Source organism: Gopherus flavomarginatus, chromosome 4 (assembly GCF_025201925.1).
Source record: "Gopherus flavomarginatus isolate rGopFla2 chromosome 4, rGopFla2.mat.asm, whole genome shotgun sequence".
NCBI lineage: Eukaryota > Metazoa > Chordata > Testudines > Testudinidae > Gopherus > Gopherus flavomarginatus.
Genome location: NC_066620.1, coordinates 49,049,281 through 49,073,528, shown reverse-complemented (window position 1 = coordinate 49,073,528; position 24,248 = coordinate 49,049,281).

Genomic DNA, 24,248 nt, shown 5'->3' with positions numbered 1-24,248 from the left:
TGCCAACTAACATCCCCAGGAGGCTGTGGAATCAGAGTGGAATACTAACTGGATTACCTGGGTTCCTTGCCCGCTGTGGGTCCTTCCACTTCGAGTCAGAGTGGGACACAAGGGCGAGGAAGTGGCTGGTATGAAGCAAGAGTGTGTACAAATGTTCTCTAGGCATGGTTTAGAGGCACACCGGCTGGATGTCATTCAGCTAATTCAAGAGGCATGTTGGGAGCAGCCAGGAAGGGTAGCAAGGACTGGTGATGAATTCCAGAGGGTCAGGGGTGAGCTGGGAGCACCTTTCCTTATGATCCACTTGAGAAAAGCAAGAGAACCAGGTGGCAAGGATGCCCTCACCTCCTGGAGCTCACGACGGGGGATGCTGCCTAGTGTGCTGGCTTTGTGGATCTCAGCCTCAGGCACCTATCTCTCCTCATTCATTGTTTAGGAGCATAGGCCCCAGTTCAGGCTTTGCAGATCATAGGATTGTTCCTGTGATTTTCTAGGTGCCTTGAAGCTCAGAGTGGCAATGCCTAAGTCCCTTCATGGATCTGGGCCACTGTACTATGCACTGTAAGCACACCACCCCTGCCCCAAAGACCTGACAACCGAAAAAGAAATAGGAAACGATACCAAACAAAGAAGGAATGGAAGGGGTACAACAGACAAACAAAAGTCTTACTGGCTGACTCATGTGGCTGGGTCCTTCCACACTCGCAGAGGCTTACTGAAGTTAACAGAGCTCCATATAGTTGCAAGGGACTGCCCACGCAGATAATCCACTTGCAGGATTGCAGGCACCAACAACCAGAGTGACAGAAGGCACCCAGCCAGCTAGTTCTCTCTCTCTGTTTTATGCACCCATGGCTGTAGCTGGTCCTAATTGCTTTTAAGAACATGCCCCAGGGCTCTGAGGATTTAGCTCGCCTCCTTAAAACAAAAACCACTAATTCCCTAAACGTGTTGTGTGTAGCCCTTGATCCTGTTCTTCTTACTGCATCTGGTACCAGTTACATTATTCTGTAACTTGGGAGCATCACTTAAGAGGCCATCACAAAAATTAAGTTCATACTAATTTCCGGAGGCTGAAATTTTGGTGCCTGTCTCTTTTTATTTATTTCTAATCCACAGAAATGCCCTGGAGAATACAACTGTGCCCCTAAAATTTGTAATCACTTAAGAGGTTCATTCTGGGGATAATTAAATTAGCCTTTTTATTTAAGCTTTTTCTAATAGCCACCCGAACACAACAGCCACTCTATGTAACTACATAGGCAAGTTAAGGAGTTTGTAACCCTAACAATAACCATCCCCACCAACATGCTTGCCAGGAAGCGTCCACACATTTGACAAGGGCCAAGTTTTTCAAAAATAGCAGCTGAAGCTCATCTCTTTAATCCACACCTAGGTGTCTGAATAAAATGAACCATTTTTTCAAGAGGGTGTTGAGTATTTAGGGCATTAATACACTACGGACATTACAGCAGCTGAGCTACGGTGCTGCTGCTGTAGCATAGTATTCAAGACACTTGCTATAGCGATGGAAGGGGTTTTTCCATTGCTGTAGTTTTAATCCACCCTCTTGATAGATGGTAACGAGGTGACGAACTGGGGAACTGGGCTTATTTAGTCTGCAGAAGAGAAGAGTGAGGGGGGATTTAATAGCAGCCTTCAACTACTTAAAGGGAGTTTCCAAAGAGGATGGAACTAGGCTGTTCTCAGTGGTGGCAGATGACAGGACAAGGAGCAATGGTCTCAGGTTGCAGTGTGGGAGGTCTAGGTTGGATATTAGAAAAAACTATTTCACTAGGAGGGTGGTGAAGCACTGGAATGGGTTACTTAGGGAAGTGGTGGAAACTTCATCCTAGGAGGTTTTTAAGGCCCAGCTTGGCAAAGCCCTGGCTGGGATGATTTAGTTGGGGTTGGTCCTGCTTTGAGCAGGGGATTGGACTAGATGATCTCCTGAGGTCTCTTCCAACCCTAATCCTCTATGACTCTATGATGAAGAATTCTTCTGTCGACCTACTGGGGTCTATACCTGGGTTTAACTACGTCAGCTTAACTACATCTCTCTAGGGTTTTTGTTTTTCATACCACTAAGTGACATAGCTGGTTCAACCTAAATTTTAGGTGGAGACCAGGCCTAGAAGCTCTTGTTAAAGTACGGGTAGAGTCCTGCTTGAATACTGTGCGGTATACCCTGATGTAGTGGCAAATCTGGAACAAGAAAGTCTTTTGATTACCTCAACCAAGGAAAGAATGCCGGGGGCACAGATAGATAGACCTGTGTTCAGGGTGTGCTATGCGTGGCAATTCTGGTTAGAGTTACCCTTAAGACCAGGGATCAATAAGCAGAGATAGGCACCACCTTGCAGCCCAGGCTTAGGTTCCTATCTCGGTGCAGGGGTTGAGACTTAGGACACCCCGTCCCCCTCGTCCCCACCATCTCCCATTGATTGGTGTAGATAGCTCCCTGACTAGTATACTAGCTTTTTGCATTCTCAGGTACCTATTGCTCCCTATGTATTATATAGGGAGCCAAGGTGCCTAAATCAGGTTTTATGGATCACAGTATTGTTCCTGTGATTTTCTAGGTGCCTAAAAGTTAGGCTCTGCATCACAATACCTAAGTCCCTTTGCTGTCCTGGGCCTCAGAGCCTTTCAATATGTTTATTCCATGGCCACTATAACAATATAGCTATGCTGTCACAGCCTCCTAGAGTATATGCAGCCTACATAGACAGAAGAAGTTTCTGTCAGTGTAGGAATACCACCTCCTTGAACAACCTTAGCTATGCACTTTTCCATTGACATAGCTGTGTCTACACTGGAGGTTAGGTTGGCATAGCTACGACAATCAGTGGTGTAGTTTTTTCATACTCATCTGTGTAATTATGTGTAGATCAAAGAATCGATCAAGGACAGCCTTCCAGTATACCACCTGCCTTGTCAGCTCTACCCATCCTCCCTGTACAGGTTAAAATGGTGACACCCTGAGTTCTCTCCCATATAGACAGACATAATGCAGGGGTGGAGGAATGGGGACACAATGGGGAACATAAACTCTGGCAAGTCAAGGATAAAAGTATAATTAAGCAGGCCAAAAGAGAATTTGAAGAGCAACTAGCAAAAGACACAAAAACTAATAGCAAAAAAAAAGGTTGAGTACATCAGAAGCAGAAAGCCCCCCAAAAAATCAGTGGGGCCACTGGACAATCAAGGTTCCAAAGGAGCACTCAAAGAAGACAAGGCCGTTGCAGAAAAGTTAAATGAATTCTTTGCATCGGTCTTCACTGCAGGGGGGTGAGGGAGATTCCCACCCCTGAGCCATTCTTTTTAGGTGAAAAATCTGAAGAACTGTCCCAGATTGAGGTGTCAATAGAGGAGGTTGTATAACGAATCAATTAACTAAAAAGTAATAAGTCACCAGGACCAGATGGTATTCACCCAAGAGTTCTAAAGGAACTCAAATATGAAACTGCAGAACTACTAACTGTAGCATGTAACATATCATTTAAATCAGCCTCTGTACGAGATGACTGGAGGATAGTTAATTCAATATTGATTTATAAAAAAGACTCTAAGGGCGATCCTGGCAATTACAGTGACTTCATTACCAGGCAAATTGGTTGAAACTAGTAAAGAACAGAATTATCAGATACATAGATGAACAAGTAGAGGGAGAGTCAACATGGCTTTTGTAAAAGAGAAATCATGCCTCATCAATCTATTAGAATTCTTTGAGGATGTCAAAAAGGATGCAGACAAGGTGACCCAGTGGATATAGTGGCAAAAAAGCTAACAGACTGTTAGGAACCATTAGAAGAGGTCCATAATGCCACTATATAAATCCATGGTACACCCACACCTTAAATACTCATTTGCAGTTCTGGTCTCCCCATGTCAAAAAAAACCATATTTTAGGATTGGAAAAATACAGAGAAGGGCAACAAAAATAATTAGGGGGAACAATTCCCATACAAGGAGAGACTAAAAAGTCTGGGATAGTTCAACTTAGAAAAGAGACAACTGCAGGGGGAGTTGATAGAGGGCTATAAAATTATGAATGGTGTCAAGAAAGTGAACAAGGAACAGTTATTTACCCCGTCACATAATATAAGAACATCCAAGGAAATTAATAGACAGCAGGTTTAAATTAAACATAGGAAGTACTTCTTCACACAATGCACAGTCAATCTGTAGAACTGGTTGTCAGGGGGATGTTGTGAAGGCCAAAAGTATAACTGGGTTCAAAAAAGAAGTGGATAAGTTCACAGAGGATAGGTCCATCAATGGCTGTTAGCCAAGATGGTCAAGGAAGCAACCCCATGTCCTTCGTATGTCTAAGCCTTTGACTGTCAGAAGCTGGGACTGGTTGACAGGAAATGGATCACACAATAAATTGCCCTATTGTGTTCATTTCCTCTGAAGCATCTGGAATTGGCCACCTTTGGAAGACAGGATACTGAGCTAGATGGACCATTGGTCTGACCCAGTATGGCTGTTCTTATGAAACTTATAGGGGAAGGAGAATGGAAAGGGGGAGTCACAGAGAGCTCCTGCCATGGGATAAGCGGGAGACACACAGAGTCCCTGATATAACAGAAGTGATGGGGTAGTTACAAGGAGTCCTAAAATAGAGGAGGATGGGAAGGTGGCACACAGGGAGACTATGGGGAGAATGGAAGGATGCAAGGAGACCCTACTTTGTGCAATGAGCTCAGCCACCAGAAGCAATGGAGAGTGCCACCCTTTCGTTTTAAACCCACACCGTCATCATTTTAATAAGCACTCAGGGAAGGAGCATTTGTAACAACAGCCCACAAGGCCCTCACCTGAGGACCCTGGTGCAAAGCTCTCAAACTTAAAGTCCATAAAACAAAGACTCTGAGTCAGGTCAGGCTAGTCTCCAGAACCCTGAGCACAGATACCTGCATATCTTCCATCTCCCTCCTCTTTGATCAGCTGTTAACTTCATGTTCTTGTTTAAATATCCCAGCCCCAGGGCAGGACAGGAGTCTGTTTATTTACCCCATTCAGTCTTGGTTCTAGGTTCTAGCCCATTCCTTAAAGGGGTAGTATACTCTTTTACAGCCCATCTCTCCTACAGACAGCTTGGTGGATCAAGCCTATATATAGGCAGACTATTTGTCTGTTTTTAAGCTGGACAATCCTGGTTTTGCAAAAGTTTGTCCCTGTCTGGTACCTGATGTGGCTTTGCCTGGTATCTTCCTGGAGAATGGCATTTTGCAGAGTGCACCACTCAACCGCCACCAGGTCAAGCAGATGGGAGTGATCATATGCTATTCCAGAAGTACCAGAATGTCCAGACGCATCAGTGGCCTGTCTACCCATATACAGAAAAGTAGTTACACAACCTTGGAGCACAAACACTAAATATTTTGCCCCAAACATTTCAACCGAAACGTCTTTGTTTCGTTTTCACCAAGAAGGTTGGTGGCGATTGGACAGCTAACATAGTGAATGCCAGTGAATATGAGGTAGTATCAGAGTCTAAAACAGGGAAAGAACAAGTCAAAAATTACTTAGACAAGTTAGATATCTTCAGATCACCAGGGTCTGATGAAATGCATCCTAGAATATTCAAGGAGTTGACTAAGGACATATCTGAGCCATTAGCAATTATCTTTGAAAAGTCATGGAAGATGGGAGACAGTCCAGAAAACTGGAAAAGGGCAAATATGGTGCCCATCTATAAAAAGGGAAATAAGGACAACTTGGGAAATTACAGACCAATCAGCTTAACTTCTGTACCCGGAAAGATAACGGAACAAATAATGAAGCAATCAATTTGCAAACACCTAGAAGATTATAAGGTGATAAATAACGGTCAGCATGTATTTGTCAAGAACAAATTGTGTCAAACCAACCTGATAACTTTCTTTGACAGGATAACAAGCCTTGTGGCTAGGGGGGATGTGGTAGATGTGGTATATCTTGACTTTAGTAAGGCTTTTGATACTGTCTTGCATGACCTTCTCATAAACAGACTAGGGAAATACAACCTAGGTGGAGCTACTATAAGGTGGGTGCATAACTGGTTGGAAAAATCATTACTAGAGAGTAGTTATCAGTGGTCCGGAGTCATGCTGGAAGGGCATAACGAGTGGGGTCCCGCAGGGGTCCAGTTCTGTTCAATATCTTCATCGATGATTTAGATAATGGCATAGATAGTACAGTTATAAAGTTTATAGATGATACCAAGCTGGGAGGGGTTGCAAGTGCTTTGGAGGATAGGATTAAAATTCAAAATGATCTAGACAAACTGGAGAAATGGTCTGAAGTAAAAAGGATGAAATTCAATAAGGACAAATGCAAAGTACTCCACTTAGGAAGGAACAAGTTGCACACATACAAAATGGGAAATGACTGCCTAGGAAGGAGTACTGAGGAAGGATATCTGGGGGTCATAGTGGATCACAAGCTAAATAAATATGAGTCTATAGTGTAACACTGTAGCAAAAAAAGCAAACATTATTCTGGGATGTATTAGCAGGAGTGTTGTAAGCAAGACATGAGAAGTAATTCTTCCGCTCTACTCCATGCTGATTAGACCTCAGCTGGAGTATTGTGTTCAGTTGTGGGTGCCACATTTCAGGAAAGATGTGGACAAATTGGAGAAAGTCCAGAAAAGAGCAACAAAAATGATTAAAGGTCTAGAAACATGAGCCTATTAGGGAAGATTGAAAAAAATGGGTTTGTTTAGTGTGGAGAAGAGAAGACTGAGAGGAGACATGATAACAGTTTTCAAGTACATAAAAGGTTGTTACAAGGAGGAGGGAGAAAAATTGTTCTTCTTAACTTCTGAGGATAGAATAAGGAACAATGGGCTCAAACTGCAGCAAAAGTGGTTTAGTTTGGAGGTTACGAAAAACTTCCTAACAGTCAGAGTGGTTAAGCACTGGAATAAATTGCCTGGGGAGGTGGTGGAATCTCCATCATTAGGGACTTTTAAGAGCAGGTTGGACAAACACCTGTAAGGGATGGTCTAGATAATACTTAGTCCTGCCATGAGTGCAGGGGACTGGACTAGATGACTTCTTGAGGTCCCTTCCAGTTCTATGATTCTATGAACAGACATCTGTAGGCAAAAATCAATACATTAGAAGATTCCGGCCTCTGAGACACAAGAAAAAGGCAAGTGTGTGTGTGTGTGTGTATATATATATATATATATATATATAGACCTGGAAGGGACCCTGAAAGGTCATTGAGTCTAGCCTTCTGCATTCAGTAGCAGAACCAAGTACTGATTTTTGCCCCAGATCCCTAAGTGGTCCCCTCAAAGATTGAGCTCACAGTCCTGGGTTTAGCAAGCCAATGCTCAAAACTCTGAGCTATCCCCCCTGCCCAAAGTCTGAAAAACTTTGTCCTAACTTTGCTACTAACCTTGTAGGAAGCGCCATACAGGAATCTATGCAAAATTTCACTGATAATGAAGATATTTCAAGATTGGAAAAATGTAATCAAAGAATACAGACTATGTAAGGAGTTTGGTAACAGCTTTCTGTAACACCTGCAATCTTTTAACAGCACAGGCCAAAAGAGCCAATGTGAATGAATTGCAATAATCAGTCTTAGAAATAACGAAAAGCAGTAATCAACATCAGCCTAGTCTTCTTACTGAGCAAGTCTCAATCTTGTTACAGTATTAAGATGATAAAAGGAAGCCCATTCTATGAATGAGTTTGTGCAAATATTGTTATGGGTTTCCGCTCCCACCCATCCCCAACTTCCTTAATTTGATTGATTTAGCCACCCAGTTGCAAAGCAATCCTGCTTGGCAAATCAACTTCTCTAGCAGCCCCATTCTTCTCCACACAGGAGCCTTCTGAAAACTGCAATAGATGATGACTCACTAGTAATTTCTATAATGATGTGCCAGTGGTACTGAGATACTTGTCTTCTTGCTGGGAGCACTTGGACAGCTTGTCAGTGTCTGTTATGTTACCATGTCACATCACATTGTATGTGATGCAGCCTCCAGGGCTGCATATTTGGAGGTTCATGAGCCCCTCTCTAGTGGTCATTAGAGGGTATTTGGAGCAATAATATTTTGTATCACTTCTGAGGTAGAAAAAGTAGTTTTAGATTTAAAAGCAAGAAACCTGAAGTCAGAGACTTTGCTGTTGGTCAATATGGTTAGTGTACAACAAGGACAAATAATATACCTGTGGTTCCTCATGCCAGGCTAACACAAGAATCCAGCAATCAAATACAATTGTAATCTGGTGTGGTAACCATCTCATTTGTATTAGTCTTTCCTCCTTTGCCTTTTGATCAACCTGAAGTAGCATCCTCATCCTGCAGGTCTTTGCATTTCCCACCAGTATTGTCACTCTGGTCACTTGGATTGTCACCAGTATTCTCCTCTCACACCAGTACGAATCTGAAGTAACTCCATTAATGTCAGTCACATTACATCTCTATAAAGCTGATGTAAGTGAGAGGAGAATGAGGCCCAATCAATTGAAAGAAAGAAAGAAAGAAAGAAAGAAAGAAAGAAAGAAAGAAAGAAAGAAAGAAAGAAAGATGACATTGTTGGTTTTTTATTTTGATATATCTGGGCCAAATCTAGAAGACTTTTCTTAGCTGTTTCTCAGTCCTTACTCAGATTAAATTCCGAATGAAACCAAAGGGAGTGGTTTGCATCACTAAGGCTTAAATAAAAACTGTAAAGATTCTGAGGTCTGGCTCATATCGATAATAACAGTTTGTACTGCTATAGCACCCATCAGACAAGGGCTTCGAAGCATATTATATATAGTAATTAGCCTTCATGACACCTTTGGTAAAACCAAATATTATTACACCCTTTTAAAGATGGGCAGACTGAGGCACGTGCAGGTTAAGGGACTTGTCCCAGGCCACACAATGCCTCAGACAGAGACAGGGTCCAGAATGGAATCTAGAAGATAAGACTTCCAAATCCCAGCTCTGTCCATTAGATAACACTTCCCTCATACATAAAGTCTGATTTTTCTGGGCTGCACTACCTTTAATGCACCTATTACTGGCCAAGCCGTGAGAAGCACAAGCTTCCAGCCAAATAATAGATTCCAATATGGCAGATGCTAATGAAAAGTGGTTATGACAGAAGTGAGTGACCTAACCGACCTTGGCGTTTGAAAGACAGCAATGGATACTCCACATTCACTTTTCTGAGTTTTTCTGTTCCAGAACTTCCACCACTAAAAGAAAAATGTGCTTTTCAACAATTTTTTTAAAGAAATCATTTTTCTTAAATGAATGTATAATAGGATTTTCACCACATCCTTCCACATCTCCTCTTTTCCTATGGATCAGAACAACAGGAACCAGATGCTAAGCCAGAAAGGGCATTGTTCCACCTGCAACATCTGGTTCTTTGGCAGCCCATATGGGAAGCTTCAAAGTTGCATCTCTGCCTCTCACGTGGTTAGGCTGCTGGTTGGCTTCTTTATCTTCTTGGATGTAATTTTCCTTTGATTCACCTATAATTCTGAGGAACTGATTCATTTGTATCCATTTTGAATAAGGTTCTATACAAATGCTCCATTTGATCTCTAGGCAGATCCTTTTATTTCTTCTTATATGTTCTCTGCTTTAATTTGTTCTCTGGCCTTACTGCTGCTCAGATTCAGCATGGATGATACTTACAAGGATACTGCTGAGTTTTTTTCTCTCTTATCTGAAATTAAATACCCAAGCTCTTTGCCATATAAAACAATGAATACATGTAATGAATAACACTTTCCTGGGTATTTTCTACTGGTACAAGGCATTTTTTAGAGGCGGGGCTACTGTCCTCTATTATTTACACTATGGAATCACTCATTTCCACTGACCCTCAATGCTTTTTCTATTAGATTTTTTCACCCCCACTCTGTTTCTTGTACGTATTATATCAAGTAAATAAAACATTCAAGTAACATTGATCTAAACCAGAAAAAGCAAGGAGATTGTGAGTTAAGAATGGCAACTCACCTTTAGCACTGCAGCCCAGCGAGACAACCCTCAGCTCAGCTGTTTCCAAAAACGTTTTTATGGCTCTCCAGTTTATTGCACTCAATGCAGCATGTATGATTACCTACCTCATGGGCAGGTGGCATGTGTGTGTGTGTGTGGTGCAAGCAACTCATGGCCCTCAGAGTCAGAGCATGGGCTCTTAAGACTAGGGTAGGTGAACTGGAGGAGCAAAGGGAGACAGAGTATTACGTAAAGGAACCTTTTCAGTACATAGAAAAGTGGTCTCACCTCCAGTCCGACAGCCCCCTGTGCTGTTGAGGATAAAAGTCTCAGGGCAGGAGAACATCAAGCTGGAGCAGAGGGAAACAATCCCATAGTTGGGACCCACTTTCCAGATGATGTCATGATATCCTCTCGCATTGAGGATATCCCTCCAGGAGAAGGGATCCCAGTTATTAGGAAAAGACAAGAATTAGTATTGGGGGGATTAGATTATCAGAAATATAGATAGTTCGGTTTGTGATGACCGGGAGAACTGCATGGTAAACTGCCTACCGGTTGCAAAGGTTGCAGATCTCACGAGACATCTAGACAGACTTAAGTGCAGTTCTGTGGAGGAGCTGAGGATCATGGTACATGTAGGTACCAATTGTGATGCTGGTAAACCAGGTGCCAACTCTTGCCAATGTTTTAAGCCTCAGCTGACCACTGACAAATTCTTTGCTGAAAAGCAGTCATTTTCACGTGTGTTAGTATGGGTACTGGATGTATAACAATATGTTTAGACTTTATTAAATGCTTATAAATTGCTGCATGTATTAATCTCACTTATAATATTTTTGTCACATACTATAAGGTAACATGTAAGCTTTTGTTTTGTAACTGGAAAAACTGATTGCTCTGTAAGTATCCAGTCAGGAAGTATCATCTCCTGCCATCAAGAAGGCCTATCAAAACTAAATGGGCCATTATGGGAAATCACAACACAAAGACTTTGTTAATTGCTCCCATACACCCATACAGAAGTTATGTACAAAAGGACTCATCCCATCAGCTTGAGTTCTGGAAGAAGGAAATGAAAATAGCTGACATGAACATTTTTCATCTTTTGTTCTTTGGACTCTCTCAGGGCCAGAGATACAAAACAGAAGCTGAGTCCCCAGGGTCAATCTGAGTTAGCCCTAAAAGACATTCAGAGCTGCCAGTTTACTACAAACCATAGATTTGGTAGTGGACTTGGACTTTCAGAAAGCTTTTGAGAAGGTCCCTCACAAAAGGCTCTTAAGGAAATTAGCTAGTCTTGGAATAAGAGGGACAGTCCTCTCATGGATCAGTAACTGGTTGAAAGATAGGAAGGAAAGGGTAGGAATAATTGGTCAGTTTTCACAATGGAGAGAGGTCAACCGTTGGGTCCTCCAAGAATCTGTACTGGGACCTGTGCTGTTCAACAAATTCAGTAATGATCTGGAAAAGGGAGCGAACAGTGAAGTGAAAAAGTTTGCAGATTATACAAAATTATCCAAAATAGTTAAGCCCAAAGCAGACTAGGAGGAGTTACAGAGGGAATCTCACAAAACTGTGTGACTGGGCAACAAAATGGCAGATTAAATTCAACATTAAAAAGTGCAAAATAATGCAATATGCATGCACAATGAATGGCTCTAAATTAACCACCAATACCCCAAAAAGAGATCTTAGAGTCACCATGGAGAATTCTCCCTTCCACTCACTGCACAGCAGCAGTCAAAAAGGCTAATAGTATGTTAGGAACCATTAGGAAAGGGATAGAAAATAAGGCAGAAAATATCATAATGCCACTATATTTATCTATGGTGTGCCTCCACTTGAATACTGTGTCCATTTCTGGTCACTCCATCTCAAAAAGGGTATAGTGGAACCGGAAAAAGTTCAGAGAAGGGCCACAAAGATTAATGGGGTATGAAATGACTTCCATAAGAGGAGAAACTAAGAAGATTAAGGCTGTTCATCTTAGAAAAGGGATGACTAACCTGTGGGACTCATTGGCTTGGGATGCTGTGATGACCAAAAGTATAACTGTGCTAATAAAAGAACTAGATAAGTTCACAGAGGATAGGTCAATCAATGGCTATTAGCCAAGATGCTCAAAGACACAACTCCACGTTGAAGGCAACCCTAAATCTCTGATTGCCAGAAGCCAGGAACAGAGACAGGCGTGGATCACTCCATAATTGCCCTGTTCTGTACACTCCCCCTGAAACTCTGGTATGGGCCACTGTTGGAGCCAGAATATTGGGCAAAATGGACGATGATCTGGCCCTGTATGGCAGCTCTTACGTTTTTACAAAATATCACAGAGCGATAGGCCATATAGTGTAATTATAGAATCATGATAAATAATATCTTCCTGTGGAGAACTTTTCAAACAGAGTATAATACAATGGAGCCCTGATTGGAGCCTGTAGGGGCTACTGTTATGCACTTCATAAATAATTAACACTGATTAACATTTATTAATGAATTAAGGCCCCCACTCTGGATTTTTAAATCACAGCTCACACTGGTAGAGAGGAACTGCACTGCGCCCAGAGTCCTCTGCTGGAATTCTGGCTAAGGTCGCTAGAATGAATTCCTCTCATGTGTTCTTAAGGAACACATCCTGGAGTGGCACTTCTATCACCCCTTCAGGGTGTGCCATGTGCACCTGCCTTCTGCTCATCCCCTTTCAGTCAAGAACTGCTAACGGGGGCATTAGAAGAAATTTGTGTCTTTACTCTCCACTGGAATTGCAACTGGGATCTGTAAAGGGGAGCATGGTAGGGGAGACTCCTTGTACTTTCTTCCTCTACCATGCCTCAAAGCCTGGCTAACACTGTGCACCAGGGATCTAATTAACTATTCCCCACACATGTGAGGTAGACACTCTATAATGTCTATTTTAAAGATGGGTAAACTGAGGCACAGAGAGGTTGTGTCATGCATTAACAATCCTTTGAACTCAATGGAACATTAGGACATAGCTGGGACATGCAGCAATACTGCAGGCTACAGTTGAAATTAAGTCCCCATAGTGGTAGATGCTGTATAGACACATAGTAAGAGGCAGTCACTAGGCTGAAGAACTTACAGTCTGAATAAAAAAGAGAAAAGGGTGGAAGGGGGCACCGAGAAGTGAAGTGACTTTCCCAAGGTCACACAGCAGGTCAGCAGCAGATCTGGGACAAGATGCCTATGCCAGTGCCCTAACCAAGGGACCATACTGCCTCTCAGGAGCAGCCTGGATTGTTCAGCAGCAGTCTAATTTATGCACCCTTTCTTCAGGGTTAAACACTAACAGCTGGCCTGGACAGCCAACTTATATCATGCCAGCCCGATACTACCTGAAAAAACTAAGAAATGAAGCCCCAAAAGTTAATGTTTTATCACTGATCAGACCTATGTATAGCAGTCCTAAGTGATGTAGATGATGTTTTTGGTTGATAGGCTTCTTTATAAGCCAGTCACGGATTGTTTATGCAGGAAGTGGGATGCCTATATTGTCTGCTCAATTCAAAAAAGAAAATATAAAAAAACCAAATGGGATTTGAGAGCAATAGCTTCCGGGGAATCTGCACATCCTCTCCTTTCTTAACATCAGAGGATTCACCAACTTATACAGCGCCTTGAGCCCCTCAGAATGACAGTAAAAACAACATATTTTCACCCTCTTGATCCAACCTCATGCGTTTTCAAGAGGAATACATGGGATATCTCAGGCTAGCAAAACCTCACGAAGTACATTAAATTCCTCATCATTTGCTGATAATGCTGAAAGCAGGCCTACTCGTAAATTAGTAAATGCCAGTTATATCTATACAAACAGTGTGACTGGGGCATAACAAGAAATACAATTTAGAGCCAGATCCACAGAGAGTGTACATTGTTAATGGAGCAACTCTGATTTATACCAGTTGAGAATTTGGCCCACTGATCTGATCTGGGAAGTAGAGAAGCGAGGACAAGACTCAACCCTGGTGCAAGCAGGTGCAGCTCTACTGTAGTTAAGGGACTTACACTCATTTGAACAAGGGCTAAATTTGGTCCACATTATAGATTATTATAAACCAGCTCCTCAGCTAGTATAAATCAATATAACTCCATTGACTTCAAGGATCTGGCCCACATATCTGTTGCATTACATTGTATCTCCCATTTCATTACATTTTATTAAAAGTAAAAATAAATACAGAAAGTCACTTAATAAGGAAAATGAGTCTCTCCATTCCCATTGACACTGGGACATGGGACAGTTCAGGCACCTAGCATACCATACAAAACTATAGGGCTTTTCACTCGTTGAGCAAAATGACTAGTTGATCATCATCACATAAAACAACAAATTATTGCGCAAATGCACACATGTAGCTTCAGTGGGTGAGCAAACAGCCTGAGCAAACAGGGTTGGCACATGGGATCTCCATGGTGGTTGGAAAGAACAGAATCCAATAGTCAGAGCTCAGAGCACCACTGCAGTTTCTCCATAACCACCACTGCAACCCATGCAACTGTGGGGTTATTGGAGAAAGGAAAAGAATCCATTTGTGGAAGGCATATGAGACTATGCAGAAAGTTCCCCTCTCCCCAGGCTATGCACAGAGGCGGGAGGGTTCAAACAGTTCCAGTGGAACCAGGCCAAGGTCTATCGGGGGCCCACAAAGAGGTCTTGTTTTATTGTTTTGTTTGTTTGTGTGTTTTCAGTTCTCACTCCTTTCCTTCCTCATGGGGCTCCAGCCTTCTCTGTAACTGTTCCCTTCTCTTGACCTCAGTTGACCTTTTCTGCATTCCTAAGCTCTGGCTCATTAGTTTCACCTGATATAGCTCTGAGTTTCATAGAGATATTATGACCTTTCACCTGATCTCTCTCAGAGTTTCACAGAGATATCAATTAGATCTTTCACCCACTACTGCAGTCATTCCAACCCTAGCAATTCATTTGATGGGTTTGGTGGGTGAATTCTTACAGTCAACCGTGATTTCCACCATGAATACTTACAAGCAGAAGAGTGGTGCTCAAAAACATACGTTTCAGCAAGCTTGTGAAAAAGAAAATCAGAAAAGTGCAAGTAATCTACAAAGTTTTTTGAAATGTGCAAAGTTCAGTCATGTTCCTGGTAAATTATCCATGGACAGTTCTGCTGCTTGCACTTCTGAGCCTTCCTTAGCTGGTGAGGACTTTGACTTGGGTTTGTCAGGTTTGTTGTGTGCTGGAGCACAGAACTTGGGGCTGAATTGTTGTCTCTGATTCTGGGACAAAAATTTGCCCTTGGCTGCTAGTGCAATTGTAATGGATTCGGACACTGAAAGCAATTCGATTATAGAAAGCATGAGGCAGAATTTTGACTTTGACAAAGCAGATCCAACTACTTGACCACAAATGACAATTTCTGTTAGCTGATTTTTGGGAGAAAAAGTCCCTTTGTTAATTTAGAACAAGACTTCTCACTTAGCAAGTGCAAAGGAAAGCATGTATTAAAACTGTTGTTTGTTATCAAAATGCCTCATGGGGACTTACACCAGAGATCTTGGTTGATGTACAGTTCAAGACTTCCCTCCTTGTTCTGTTTCATTCGTTTGCTTTTCCGAACAAATTCCTCATCTTCCTTTGCAAACTGTAAAACTGGTTCACAAACTTTTACCACTTCAGTGAACAAATCTGCCCACACAAATGTTCAGAGAAATCGCTCACTGGATGGAACTTGCAGGATAGTTAGAAAAGGGTCACATAATTGACAAAGGTATGCAACCATGCTATCAACTGGACAAAGGTATGCAAACCTGCAGAAGGACACATGGTGAAATAATTTGCATCATCTCTTAGATATTTTGCTGGATTTAAGTGAGAGGTGTTTAGCTTTCAGAGGTTCAGATGAGAAATTAGACAGTCCTCATAATGGTAATTTTTTGGGTTTACTGGAATTGTTTGTTGCAAAATCACGCTATTAAGGCCTGTACCGCAAAGGTATTCTTATCAAACCAAATTCAGAAGCAATTTATCAGTAGAATCACAAGAACAGTATGACACACTATTTTCGACAAGGTTAGGGAAGCTAAATAATTCTCAAAATGTGGAGCACAGGTTGTTGAGAGCTTTGTAGATTTCATAAACATTCACCCCAAAGCTGGGGAGGGTATTACAGGGGTTATTTTCAAGATGATGAAAAAAAGGACAGTTTAGATATGGCCACTTGCAGGGGCAAAGCTGTAACAATGGAGCCAACATGGGTGCAGCAAACAAAGGTGTCCAAATCAAATTCAGCAGTTAAATCAGTATGTGTCTTTCACCTTCTGTGCTGCCCACTCACTAAATCTTTTTGGAGAAGCTGCTGGGCTGGTTGTCACCCTGGTTGTTCTACTTTTTGGAATTTTTTAGGATGTGTTTGTCATAAACAGATAAGTAAGAGTTAATAGAACAGAAGTACTTCATATCTCTTTTGCCTGTAAAGGGTTAACAAGATCAGTGAGCCTGGCTGTCACCTGACCAAAGGACCAATCAGGGGACAGGATACTTTCAAATCTTGAGGGAGGGAAGTTTTTGTGTGTGCTGTTAGTTTTTGGTTGTTGTTCTCTCTGGGTTCTGAGAGTGACCAGACGTGCAACCAGGTTTCTCTCCAATCTCCCTGATACAGGTTCTTATAGATTCAAAATAGTAAGTACTAGGTGATAAGGTGAGTTAGGCTTATGTTTGTTTTCTTTATTTGCAAATGTGTATTTGGCTGGAAGGAGTTCAAATTTGTATTTTGCTGAAAGGATTTTAATTTGTACTTGTATACTTAGGCTGGGAGGGTATTCCCAGTATCTATAGCTGAAAGACCCTGTAATATATTCCATCTTAAATTTACAAAGATAATTTTTACTGTTTTTTCTTTCTTAAATTAAAAGCTTTTCTTGTTTAAGAACCTGATTGTTTTTTTATTCTGGTGAGACCCCAGGGGACTAGGTCTGAATCCACCAGGGAATTGGTGGGGAGAAAGGAGGGAAGGGGGAGAGAGAGGTTAATTTTCTCTCTGTGTTAGGATTACTTTCTCTCTCAGGGAGAGTCTGGGAGGGGGAGAGAGAAGGAGGAGGGGGAAGGTGAATTTTCCTCTCTGTTTTAAGATTCAAGGAGTTTGAATCACAATGATCTTCCAGGGTAACCCAGGGAGGGGAAGCCTGGGAGAGGCAATGCTGAGGGAAAGGGTTTACTTTCCTTGTGTTAAGATCCAGAGGGACTGGGTCTTGAGGGTCCCCCAAGGTGTTGCGGGGACCAGAGTGTACCAGGCACTGGAATTCCTGGTTGGTGGCAGCGCTACAAGTACTAAGCTGGTAATTGAGCTTAGAGGAATTCATGCTGATACCCCATCTTTTGGAAGCTAAGGTTCAGAGTGGGGAATTATACCATGACAGTGTTGAAAAAAATATTAGCATTACATTAAAATGCCAAAGCACAACAAGATGGGCAGCAAGGCTAGAGGCAATCGGACTACTGCAAAATCAGGCTGAGGTTCAGATAAGACCAAGGCTTCGCATAATCTTACACCAAATCTTAAATCCAAAGCTGATAGCTTGCAAACGAACGCTTCAGAGTTTTCATTTCTTGTTTTGGGTGAGATGCGGTAAACTATTTTATCAACAATCAACACTGTGAGCAAAAAATTGCAGTGTCTGGATCCTCACATTCAAACAGCTTGCAGATTACTTGGTGGCCCCTGAGATGTTTTACTGGAGTTGTGATATTCTGGGTCTGTTGCACGTAAGAAAGCTATTATTTTTCATGTTGAAATGTTAGGAAGATCCACGCAGTTCTAAGATAAAGGATTTCAAAGGAGGAAAATAACACTAGGCAAACTTGCAAAGGATGACAGGTCATCAGATCCTGAAAAAGTTTTTGAATGTGAGGTTTTCAGCCTCATCGCAGATACAATATTAACCCGACTGGGCAACAGAATGTGCAAGTATGATGGAGGTGAAGAAAGGTTTGCTTTAGGAATGAAGACCTAAAAAGGTACATTCAAAACTTAGCAAGTAGCTACCCTGCGAATTTAAACTCAAGAGTTCTGAGAATGAGATTGAGCTCTTCAGCATTATTTGCAGGAGAATCTTTAAGGATGACTTGGAAAGGAAGGTGCCCATTGATCTTCTTAGCTACATTCACAAAAGGTCTATTGATGCAAGTTTTCCTAACACAGAAACAGGGCTGCATCTTCCTATAACTGCGCCTGCTAACAACAGGAGTTGCAGCAAGCTAAAATCAAACAAGATCTAGCTAAGAATGTCCATTGGGCAGGAGAACTTGAACAGCCTGGCAGTTGTTTCTATAGAGAAGCACAGCACTGCATCTCTCACTGCTTAGCTGCCATTCTCCCCTCTGTAGAAACTCTGCATAGCAGAAGAATAGTGCAGAGAAGAGGGAGTGGCCAGGAAGTAGGGAGCGGAATCATGGATCTGCCACTCTATGCTACTGATTCCTCTTTCTGCCTTATTCTGTTTCAGTGTAAAATACTGGTGCTGCATCAGTCAATTTTGCTGAGACCATTAACTCTTACAGTGCTCTGTGTCTAACCCCATCCCCAATTGGAGGGGGCCACAGAAAGCAGCACACAGACATGATAACTAGGGTGACCAGATCACCACATTAAAATATCAGGACACACTGGGGTGCCATCAGCTCCACCCACAGTCCACCCCCACTCTTCCCAGGCTCCACCCCCACTCTGCTCCAGGTCCCACCCCCTCCCCACTCAGCCCCCCCACCACGCCCTTGCTGCATCCCTCCTCAGTCCCCCACCCCCTGCTCACCTCCCCACTCATTTGCTCACCCGTCCGCCGCTCGCCTCTTCACCCCCCAACCCACCAGCCACTCACCCTATGGCACCAATTTCCCCTCTGCTGGGTGGATGCTCACCCAACCCCCGCCTCTTCCCACCCTTGCACCGCTCTTGCCCCACCCCCATTCCACCCCCTTCCCCCAAGTCCCCACCCCTACCTTGCCTCTTCTCCGTCCCCTCCCCTGAGCGCGCCGAGTACCCGCTCCTCCCCCCTGCCTCCTGGAAAGCGCTAAGCGCCGCCAAACAGCTGTTAGGTGGCGGGAAGCGCTGGGAGCAGGGACACGGCATGCTGGGGGAGGGAGGGCAAAGGAGGCAAGGAGAGGGGAGCTTGGCTGCAATTTTTCCCCGGGAGTGCTCCAGCCCTGGAGCACCCATGGGGTCAGCACCGCCCTCCCACTCGCCTCCTTACCTGAATATTGGGACAAATGGCATCCTGATGGTACAATGATCAGGATGTGGGACAAAGGGTTAAATATCGGGACAGTCCCAGTTTTATCACAACACCTGGTCACCCTAATGATAACAAAACTGGTCCTGCTGCCCTTGTTAGAGTGGAGGACACTGAGAGGGGTGTGGTGTGAATGTCCTTTTGTGAATCAGATTTCCACAAAGGGAGGTTGGATTCAGATTTCCTGCAGATCCACAGCTCTGACCCCTTTTGCACCAATAGACCAGGGCAGAAAGAGGGTGCTTATTCAGTCCCCAAGCAGCTTTTCAGTTGCATGTTTTTTTCTAGTGCATTTTTAAAGATGAAGGGGCCAAAATATTTCCCACAATCTGAGCTTAGTTTTCTGGATAAAATACCTAGGTTGCTCCTCCTAAAAAATCCACTACCTGTTCCCCTACTTCTCCTACCCCTTCCCAGTAACACCCAGCCCCTTACTGGCCAGAAATTTAGGGCCTGACAAACACCAAAAATCTGTCTGAAATCAACAGGATCTGTTGATGCTCAGCACTTTTGAAAATGAGCCCTCCCTCCAGCCTCCTCAGAGTTTGCCACCTTGAACTTCCCCAGGTGGCTTGATGATATATCAAATATAGCTCTTTCAAAATCTTATAGCTAATTCCTTGAAACATTATCAGAAATACATAAAAATCATATACAATCCAGCCCAGTGACCCCTACCTAATAATAATTTAATTCAACTTGACCAATCTGTTTAGTGTATTCATGCTTTCTGTTAGAGCTATCAAGCAATTAAAAAAATTAATAGCAATTAATCGCGTGATTAAAAAAATTAATTGTGATTAATCGCATGATTAATCACAGTTTTGAACAATAATAGAATACCATTTATTTAAATATTTTTGATGTATTCTACATTTTCAAATCTATAGATTTCAATTACAACACAGAATACAAAGTGTGCAGTGCCCACTTTATAAATGTGCATTGTAAAAATATGAAATAGTATTTTTCAACTCATCTAATACAGTCTCTACGGAAAAGGATAAATGGACAGTCTCTACGGAAAAGGATAAATGGACACAAATCAGACATTAGGAATGGCAATATACAAAAACCTGTAGGAGAGCACTTCAACCTCCCTGGCCACACTATAGCAGACCTTAAGGTGGCCATCCTGCAGCAAAAAAACTTCAGGACCAGACTTCAAAGAGAAACTGCTGAGCTTCAGTTCATCTGCAAATTTGACACCATCAGCTCAGGATTGAACAAAGACTGTGAATGGCTTGCCAATTACAGAACCAGTTTCTCCTCTCTTGGTTTTCACACCTCAACTGCTAGAACAGGGCCTCATCCTCCCTGATTGAACTGACCTCGTTATCTCTAGCTTGCTTGCTAGCACACATATATATACCTGCCCCTGGATATTTCCATTACATGCATCTGAGGAAGTGGGTATTCACCCACGAAAGCTCATGCTCCAAAACGTCTGTTAATCTATAAGGTGCCACAGGATTCTTTGCTGCATCTAATACAAGTACTGTAGTGCAATCTCTTTATCATGAAACTTGAACTTACAAATGTAGAATTATGTAGGAAAAAAACTGCATTCAAAAATAAAACAATGTTAAATTTTACAGCCTGCAAGTCCACTCAGTCCTACTTCTTGTTCAGCCAATTGGTCTGACAAACAAGTTTGTTTACATTTGCAGGAGATAATGCTGCCCGCTTCTTGTTTACAATGTTACCTGAAAGTGAGAACAGGCATTTTCATGGCACTGTTGTAATCAGCGTCACAAGATGTTTATGTGCCAGATGTGCTAAAAATTCCTATGTTCCTTCATGCTTCAACCACCATTCCAGAGTACATGCATCCACGCTGATGATGGGTTCTGATCATTAACAATCCAAAGTAGTGCTGACCAACACGTGTTCATTTTCATTGTTTGAATCAGATGTCACCAGCAGAAGGTTGTTTTTCTTTTTTGGTGGTTCAGATTCTGTAGTTTCTGCCTTGGAGTGTTACTCTTTTAAGACTTCTGAAAGCATGCTCCACACCTTGTCCCTCTCAGATTTTGGAAAGCACTTCAGATTCTTAAACCTTGGATCAAGTGCTATAGCTATCTTTAGAAATCTCACATTGGTACCTTCCTTGCGTTTTGTCAAATCTGCAGTGAAAGTGTTCTTAAAATTAACAAGATATGCTGTGCCATCATCCAAGACTGCTATAACATGAAATATGTGTCAGAATGTAATAAAACAATTCCCCCCCAAAGAGTTTGGTCACAAATTTAATTAACGCATTATTTTTTTAACAAGTATCATCGGCATGGAAGCATGTCCTCTGGAATGGTGGACGAAGCATGAGGGTGCATACGAATGTTTAGCATATCTGGCATGTAAATACATTGCAATACCGGTTACAAAAGTGCCATGTAAATGCCTGTTGTTACTTTCTGGTGACATTGTAAACAAGAAGCGGGCAGCATTATCTCCTTTAAATGTAAACAAACTTGTCTTAGCAAGAGCAGCAAAGAGTCCTGTGGCACCTTATAGACTAACAGACGCTTTGGAGCATGAGCTTTCATGGGTGAATATCCACTTTGTCAGATGCATCAGATGTCTTAGCAATTGGCTGAACAACAAGTAGGACTGAGTGGACTTGTAGCCTCTGAAGTTTTACATTGTTTTTGAGAGCAGTTATGCAACAAAAAGAAATCTACATTTGTAAGTTGTACTTTCAGGATAAAGAGATTGCACTATATTACTTGTATGAGGTGAATTAAAAAATACTGTTTCTTTTGTTAATCATTTTTACAGTGCAAATATTGATAATAAAAAATAATGTACACTTTGATTTCAATTGCAACACATAATACAATATATATGAAAATGTAGAAAAACATCCAAAATAGTTAATAAATTTCAATTGGTATCCTAGTGTTTAACAGCACAATTAAAACTGCGATTAATTCATGATTAATTTTTAAAATTATGATTAATTTTTTGAGGTAATCGCGTGAGTTAACTGCAATTAATCGACAGCCCTACATTCCATTCAATAATCCCAGCTCTATTTTTGATCACATCCGCACAGAACAAACATCATTTCTCGGGTACTGTATTAGGACACTCACCTTTTAATGGCTCAACTCAAACTCTGCCATTTTGACACTTTGTCTTCTCCACACTCCTCCTCCTCCTCCATCATTTTCAAAGGGTTTCTTTCAAGAGCACCTTGTCAGACCTTCTTCCACTGTTTCCTGGAGTGCCTCAATAGTCAACTGCAGCGCCCCTTCTCTTCAATCATTATCATCCTCCTGTGTATGTCTGAAATCAACAGCACTGTATTTATGAAGGCAGAAAATACTATTCTTTTATTAACCACTAATTATCTTTCTTTTGTCTCCAGTATACTTTACTCAGAAAAAGCACATGGAATAAGGTATCTTAACAACAATTAAAATTCTATCTTTGTCCAACTTGCTTATACCATCTTTTCCCTTCCAGCAAATTCAGTACGTCTAGAAGCTAGAGATCAGAAGGGCTTCACTGACCTGTGACATGTCTCCCAAATACCCAGGAGTAATACTTGGTGTTAACCTTCAATAAACGGATGGATTATATTACAGATAATAAGATGGCTAAATATAGGCGCATTCTATGAATTAAACATCGCCTAACTTTGCGTGATGCTAATTTATTCTGGCATATCTTGATCTGTGATGTAGCTGTGTCCTTCTCAATGCTTTTTAATTGTCCAGTAGTTGTCCTTTATAATCCAGCTGCTGGCTATAGTACAATATACAGCAATCCATGTCAACACCTTTGAGAGAGATATATGTCTATATTAGACGCAGAAGGGGTTACCACTTCCAATCAAACCATGGCAAAATTCAGGCTATTGAACTGATATAAACATCTGTCTTTCCAGAATAATTGGGTATGTACAATAGGCTCTGTAGACTAAAAGCTTTGTTTGAGTCCTTAGGTGGTAAAACTTCAAGAAAAATGAGATAACCTGCTATGTAATTAAGAACAATAAATTCATTTATTATTTGTATTACAGTAGAGCCAAAAGGTCCCAGCCAAAATCAAGGCTCCCTTGTGCTAGGCACTGTACAAACACATAGTGAGAAACAGCCCCTGCTCCTGCGGTCTAAATAGACAAGACAGAAAAACAACAGGAGGAGAAACAGAGAGGTGACTTGCCCAAAGTCACATAGCAGGTCATTGCCAGAACTGGGAAGAGGATCCAGGTCTCCTGGATCCCGTTCCAGTGCACAATCCACTGGACTATGCTGCCTCTTTCTTTATGTATTGTGATAAATTGACAGTCCTGCCCCATATGAACATAAGGCCAAATCCTAAGCACCTGTAACTCAAGTCACTTGGAGTTCCACATGCTCAGACCCTCTAAAGATTTTGCCTAGAATTAGGCAAATGTTTCCTGAACCAAAGATGAGACAAACAATATAAGACAGGGGACAACAGATTGGGGGAGGGAGGATGTGGGAATGGTTACCAATAAGAAGGGTTAGTTGAATAGATAGATTTTTAAAAAGAGAGAAAAGGTGCTGAAGAAGTGAGAAGGAACCTGTTCCAGGTAGATGGGGGAAGCATACTACAGGGCACAAAGCTTAGGAGTGAGAGTGTGCTGATCACTGCACCATGTGGGAGGGCACTTAGCTAATTTGTTCACTGCAGCGACTAGAGGCAGAGTTTGTAGAGGTTACCCTGGCATAAATTTGTGAGGTGCTTCTATACCAAAGTGATGGGTGCAGTATAAAAACCTGGACAGAGATGGATGGTGATATTCTGTGCCATAGGACTTTGAACTCACATGTGTGTTTCAAAAGCATCCGTGTATTTGGTGCATTATGAACTCAGCACTCTGTTGAACAGAAATGCTGTTTGACTTAGGAACCGGCTCTCTCACTCTTTTCACCTATTCTTCAGAAATATGTCTACCTCATAGAACTAAATCCTGTGTGAGATTCTCAAAGGCTCCTAGGAGAGTTAGGTGCCTAAATGCCATTTGTGCCTTGGAAAAGCTGCCCCAT